The sequence below is a fragment of the Diorhabda sublineata genome, chromosome 10, assembly GCF_026230105.1.
Source record: "Diorhabda sublineata isolate icDioSubl1.1 chromosome 10, icDioSubl1.1, whole genome shotgun sequence".
Taxonomy (NCBI): domain Eukaryota; kingdom Metazoa; phylum Arthropoda; class Insecta; order Coleoptera; family Chrysomelidae; genus Diorhabda; species Diorhabda sublineata.
The window spans coordinates 24,844,978-24,852,519 of NC_079483.1; the positions used below are offsets into that span (position 1 = coordinate 24,844,978).

The 7,542-nt window shown below is 35.8% G+C and overlaps 1 pseudogene; it reads right to left on the reverse strand.

Moving 5' to 3' along the window:
- Positions 1-4,770: 4,770 nt before the first annotated feature.
- LOC130449277 (histone H2B-like) lies at positions 4,771-5,142 on the reverse strand (annotated as a pseudogene).
- Positions 5,143-7,542: the final 2,400 nt, after the last annotated feature.

A 7,542-nucleotide genomic window follows, 5' to 3' on the forward strand; every position in this document is an offset into this window, starting at 1 on the left:
AATTCATAAAAAGGAAAATATGGCTTGAAGAAAAGAAATCAATCAATCTAAAATCCAAAACCACCACCACCAGCACAAAATATATCCCAGCTCCTATTCCAACAAACAACCCATGGACAAAAAGAAACAACAATGAAGATTTTCCCAGCCTCCCATCCAAAAACATTCCCCAAACAACCCCCCAAAATGAACAGCCTCAAATACAATCAAAAACAACAAACGTTCAACCCAGACCACCCAACAACGATATAACCAAATTCACCGAGCTGAACAACATGTTCAAAGAACTTCACTCCTTGGTAAACTTGGACGAACTTAGCAGAGCCGTTGCTGATCTACTAGAGGAAATGAAGGAGGCAAACAATAAAATGGAGAAATTCATGATCTACAATAACTTTGTTACTAATATAGACAACTATGACATCTAGGCAGGTAGGTGGTAGAACAGTTTTTCAAAAACGATTTAATCTTAAAATTATATTCTGTAATGTACGTGGAGTTTATAGCAAACTCCATCTCATCAGACATTTTCTCGACATTCACAAACCAGATATTTTCTTTCTTATCGAGACACTTCTTAAACCAAATAAATCAATTAACTTTGGAAACCCAGAATATCGTCTCATTAGACAAGACCGCCCCGCCGATGCCAACGGTGGTGGTATCGCATTGTTAATCAAAAAAGGCATAAATTTCCAACTCTTGCAACAAAATAATACATCAATTGAGCATATCCAAATACTCTTAGATAATAAAATTAAAATAGTCGGTGTTTATAATCCTCCCGGTAATACGTTAAAAGAATTGGACTTTCACAATATCACAAAAACACACAACAAAGTTCTGATAGTAGGTGATCTTAATTGTCGACATCCACTGTGGGATCATTACGCTAAACTCCCTAATAAAAACGGAAATACTCTTTTGAAATTTTGTGACAATTCTGATTGTATTATATTCAATACTGATGAACCAACGCATTTTCCATACGCAAACTTCACTCCCAGCACACTCGACATAGCCATAGGGAAAAACATTAACAACATACACAAAATAAAAACCCTAACAGACTTCAACTCCGATCACGATCCTGTCCTTATCCATCTGAAACTTTCACACAATATACATAACCCTGTCATTACAAAAACATACGATTACAACACTACAAGCTGGGTAAAATTTAGAAAACACATAAATGAAAACATCACAATAACAGACAAAATAGAAAATACACAACACTTAACAAAGATAATTGGAAATCTTCAAAATATTATCATCACAGCAAGAAATCAATCAACTATATTAAAACCAAAAACCCAATTCCATAATACTCTCCCAGATCACATCATACAAACAATACACGAGAAAAACAAAATAAGGAGAAAATGGCAACAAACTAGGCACGATAACGATCATTCACTACTAAAACACTATCAACACACAATAAACAACTTGATAAAAGAACACAAAAACAACGAATGGTCCAATTTTTTGAACACCTTACAACCAGAAAACAACTCGCTATGGAAAATCGCGAAACGTCTCAGATTCAAACAAAATAAATTTAATAAAATTATTAGTAACGGACATACGTTTACTAATGAAATCGAAATAGCGGAAAAGTTCGGAGAGTATTTTCAAAACAACTTTATAAATTATTCACAACACACACAATACCATCAAAATATCACACAATCAGTTCATCAATACCTGAATTCATTAAAGACTTTAAATACACAAAACTTAACAACTTGTACAGAAGTTTACAACACAATACAACAATTAAAAAATAAAACAGCCCCGGGATCAGACGGGATACCTAACATTTTACTCAAAAATATACCAAAAAAAGCAATAGTACAACTTACATACATAATAAATTTCATTATTAAAACTGGTCAATACCCGGATATGCTCAAGATTGCCAACATCATACCAATAATCAAAGCTAACAAACAACCATGTTATGTGGATAGCTACAGACCAATTTCCCTACTGAATAATATAGCAAAGGTAATTGATAAAATAATCCTTAAAAGATTACAAAATTTCATAGATAAACATACGGATTCAGAAGCGGTCACAGCACAGTGGCTCAAATCATCAGAGTTTTAAATTATATTAGAGAAGGCTTCCAAAACAAAGAAAAAGCAATTATGGTCACTATCGACATACAGAAAGCATTTGACTCCGTATGGCCCGAGGGATTAGTTCACAAATTAATCAAATTAGGTATACCAAGCTATTTGATTAAAATTTTAAATTCATACCTAACGAATCGTAAATTCTTCACTAAAATAGAAAATCACACAGCTGGACCATTTTCAATACAAGCTGGAGTACCACAAGGCTCTGTGTTATCTCCTTTGCTATATTCCATATTTATCCATGATCTACCAACTTTCCCGCAACTTCTTACCGCCATATTTGCCGACGACACCTGTTTTGTATCGACAGCAAAGAATCCAGATCACGCATTAGACATCGCACAAAATCACATCAACACAAAAATTATACCATATTTACACGAACACAAATTAGCCATTAATGCATCCAAAACAGAGTATTTATTACTCAGGAGAATAGCTAGAAAAAACTGCTCACTGCAATCTCAGCTATATGCAGATGGACACCTCATTACACCCAGTAACACCCTGAAATATTTGGGGTATACTGTACAAGGCAACACAAATGCAAAAGCACATATCATGCAACAAATACATAAAGCCAAGATTGCAATGGGCAAACTGTACCCACTCATATGCCGACACAGTAATCTCACAATCCAAAACAAAATACTTATATACAAACAGATCATACGTCCAATACTCACATACGCAGCCCCAGTTTATTATAACGGCTCCAAACACAATTTCAACTCCCTGCAAGTGATACAGAACAAGTGTTTACGGATGGCGATAAAATATAATTGCTATCCCAAACTACCCAGAAACACGTGGTTATATAACAAAGCCGATATACCCACTATTAAAGACTTTATAACAAAAATCTCTACAAATTTTTACAATTATTGTCTGCCAAACGATCTTCGTAAGAGCCTCAAAGACGCAAATGGCGCAGAAGACATCCGAGATAGTGGGTGTAGGCTTCTGCATGGGTCGCTAACCATATAACAAGGTTGTTCAACTCCAAACGTTTATTCATCACAAATGTATAGAATATTTCAAAATAATAATAATAATAATTAATATCAAATAAAACAACGTCAGTCATGTTGTTTTCTCGAAAAATATTCCCCCAGTCGATTCTGAAACTCTGTTTTTCAGCTGCTTTTCAGAGATAACCCAGTCGAAAGATGCTAGGAATCATAAACATATATTAGGGACAAAGTTAATGTTGAAGAAACAAGGAGCCAGCTTAATACTTCAGACGCACTCAATACATGTAAAGATCGCCAGACCATCGGCATACACATTTTATATTGTTATTTTTATATGTATTGTTAATTTGGGAATCATAAACAGAATAAAGAACCTTTTTAATTAAATTACGAACCTCATAAACCAAACCAACCTCAAAAACCTTGGTTTCTTCGAGATTTTCGAATCGAATGTAATGAAAAAAATTGACAAAGAACTAACTAAGGTATACTTCGAACTTTCGCCGAAGTTTTACTATAATTTAATGACTGCTAACAACGTTTGTTATTAAAAAAAAGTACCACTTAAAAATGGTTAAAAATTTATTTCCGTCGATGCTTAGCACTTTAGATATAATTTCGAAATTAAATAAAAGTCCTTCTTAAAATACAATGAAGGTAAAGAGATACGTGTCTATTCACAATAATGACCAATATTTAAAAATATCAAAACGAATTGAAATAATACCGCAATTATCATTTGAACGGTGACATGTCTACCCTGACTTACGCAACACGTTTCTACTATATATGTTCGTAACTAATATATTATTATGAGTATTTTTCAATAACAATCTTCCGACATACTAAATATAAGAAAAATATCAAATTTCAATATTGGAACCCGCTTATATTTCATTTTAGATAATATTGAATGGTGGGTGGTGGTGGTGGTAGTAGCAAATTATAATTATTACAATAGATTGATTGACTGATTATATTTTCTTCGAACGAACTAACTACTTCGCAACTATGTCTGTCTATTACACAATATTTCATATTTTATCCGACAATTTTTTTTTACATTGTATAGTATATTATTTTAGGAAATGAACATATTTTATTTAAAATTTAAAACCAATTTGAAAAGAAAAAAAAAGTGTTTTTAACAAAACTTCAAAGACGCCACAAAAACTACTTTAACAACGGCAACCGACAAACCGCTTTGTATGTTTTATCTTACCGGCGGTCGGGTTTTTTTTTGCCTTTAGCCGACAGTGAATTAGTATATGAGACTTTTTAAAACAAAAGCGACGTTAGAAAGTTTTATATATATATATATATATATATATATATATATATATATATATATATATATATATATATACATATGTACGTACAACGGAAAAACATGGCCTTGTAATATTAATACACAATAAATTTTTATTGATCTTAGAAGAGGATTTTTCAGTTAAGTGGAATATCATCTTTCGTCATATTTAATAGAATTCAATTGAATTAAAGTCTTTCGTTCGTTGTTATCATATATAAATAAAAAAAAGTAGTATTGTGGTTCTGAAAAGAACCGTTTTTTTTTGTTTGGTCGATCTTATTATTTAAGTAAATAAAATAAAAAATTTTCTGTCAATATAGTAGATATGTTATACTTATTATTTAGAACTAGTATATTTGGTAACTGCTTTAGTTCCTTCACTGTCTGCGTGTTTTGCCAATTCTCCGGGAAGCAATAGTCTCACTGCAGTTTGAATTTCTCTACTTGTAATTGTTGAACGTTTATTATAATGAGCCAATCTGGATGCTTCGGCGGCGATACGTTCGAATATATCATTAACAAAACTATTCATTATACTCATAGCTTTACTCGATATACCGGTGTCAGGATGAACTTGCTTAAGTACTTTGTAAATGTAAATAGCATAACTTTCCTTCCTCCTCCTTTTTTTCTTTTTATCGGCTTTCGAAATATTCTTTTAAGCCTTTCCGGCTTTTTTTGCTGCCTTTCCGCTAGCTTTTGGTGGCATTATTTCTCTTGAAATAAAATAAAAACACTTGGATGACGTACCGTATTTATCGACGAAAAGAGGGTAAAATTAGCATTTAACAGGATAAATCCACGAGTGGGTGCGAAGAAGAACATTCCAACCACCCCCTGTCACTTCCGACAGGTCCTCATCCTCTTTCACGTCGCAGTTTCGCGTCTAGAATCCCTCCTCTCCCCTTAGGTCTATGGGAGATTCTGGGATGTCTTATCTTTTTATTAAGAGATTAGCCTGTTGGCTATACACTCTTGTCTTCTTGTTCTGGACGTCTTCGTGTGTGTGTGTGTTTCGCGGCCTCGGGTACACCTCTTCCTATCTCCTGCCGATAGGGAAAGATCTAATCCGAGTGGTCCTTCGCCTTTTCTATAGCTGTCCCCGATGTATAACTCTACATTTCCTTGTGAAATGCAGAATTACCGTGTCGGGGGGTGTCCTCTTGTGGTTTATTTTTGTTGGGCAATGAGTGTTGCTATGAGTATCTGCATATTTTGCAACATACTCAGTAGCTCCGGTGTTTTTTTTCTGTCTTTGTTGTTTTTTTCGCAACTTGTGCGTAAGTGCGTCCTGTTCGCGTGGTGTTCCTTGCTTGGTTGTTCTCCGTCTTTTTCGGGTGTTTCGGGCACCCTTTGTAGTTTGCGGGGTGTTCTCCTCCGCAGTTCTTGCAATTCGGTTTTTCCGTCTTGCTGAGCGTGCATTCCGCCGCTCTATGCGCTCCCGCGCATCTCACGCAGTGCACGTCCATGTTGCACGTGCTTTGTCCGTGATGGAATCCCTGACACCTGTAACATTGTACAGGTCCGTCGTGCCTTTTTTGTTCTACCACACTTATTTTTGTGTGGCAGAGGTATCTCAACTTCTTATAAGTTGGTTCTTCTTTCGGTTCTATTACTACCATGTATATAGGTAGTAGTTTTCGTGTGTTGTCCTGATTTCTTTGAGTACGGCTTGTCAACTGCCATACTTTCTTCGGTCTAAGTCCATTTTCCTTCAATTCCTCCTCTACCTCCGACACTGGGGTGTTAACAGCAAGTCCTTTTATGACGAGCTTCCTCTCCTTTTCTTCATTGAGTAGGTATGTATACCACTCAATTTCCTTATACTCGCTCAGGAGCATCTTCATCTTGTTAAAGTCGTCTTTAGTCGCCGTCGTTATTTTGCCCGTGTGTATTCCCATTTTACACTGGGCATCGATTTTCCTTTGCACTAGCTGTTTGCGTAGTGCTGTCCACATCAGTGGGGATTTTAGAATTATCGGAGGTGGCCTTCTCTCCGGTTTTGTCTGTTTCCTTTGTTCGTCTTTTTTTATTTTCTCCAATTCTTCTTGGATTTGATTGTCCGTTGATGTTTCTTCTTCTTCGTCTGAGGATTGTTTGTCTGCTTTTTTTTTGTTCTTCACTTCCGTGAAGTCTCCTTCCATAGGGCAGTCTTCATTTTGTGGTTCTTCGTTCAATTTCTTCTGAGTTTTCGGAGTTTTCGTATTATCTACTCCTCCTGTAGTTGGGTACCTTTCCATCTCTTCTATTTTTTTTGCAAGTGCTTCGTTCTCGACTTTCAGTTCGTAAGTATAATCCTTTAGGGTCACAATAAGTAAGCTGATTTTTTTCAGTCTCTCTCTCTTCATAATCTTTAATTCTCTCTTCGAGGGATTTGATTTGTTGGGTTAACGTCTTTGTCAATAATTGATATTCAGTTATCATTTTTGAACACTCAATAATTTTCTCTTTTTCTAGTCGTTTAATTTTGGTATCTTTGCTTTGTCTCGGTTTTTCGGCAGACGATCCTCTGTCGTAGGGTTTTTCCCTATTCTTGGAGTTCTCAGGCTCCATGCCTGTTAATTTCTGTCTTGGTTTTCCAATTTTTCTGGAGTACCTAGAAATTATCTAAAAATAAAATGTTAAGCCGTACTGAGAAGTACGGCTATTTTGAAAACGGAGAAATTCCGCACAATCAAATTTGTGTTGATAAACACAATTCTTTCATGCAGAAATGATTTTTAGCATTATAAATAAAAGGCTGTGTCAAGGCACAGCTACCTGCTGAAAAGAAAAAGGAAAGTTTTATCAGTGTCTCACCTGACTACCTGAGTCCGCTTTCACTTCACTTCACTGTCACACTTGTTCACTCGTCGAAGTCTCGCAGTCCAGCACAGTTAACAGCACACACACACACACATTTCCCTTGAGACGAGCCCGTCCCTCTAGACATCCACCCCTGGATAAATCCACGAGTGGGTGCGAAGAAGAACATTCCAACCACCCCCTGTCACTTCCGACAGGTCCTCATCTTCTCTCACGTCGCAGTTTCACGTGTAGAATCCCTCCTCTCCCCTTAGGTCTATGGGAGATTCTGGGATGTCTTATCTTTTTATTAAAGAGATTAGCC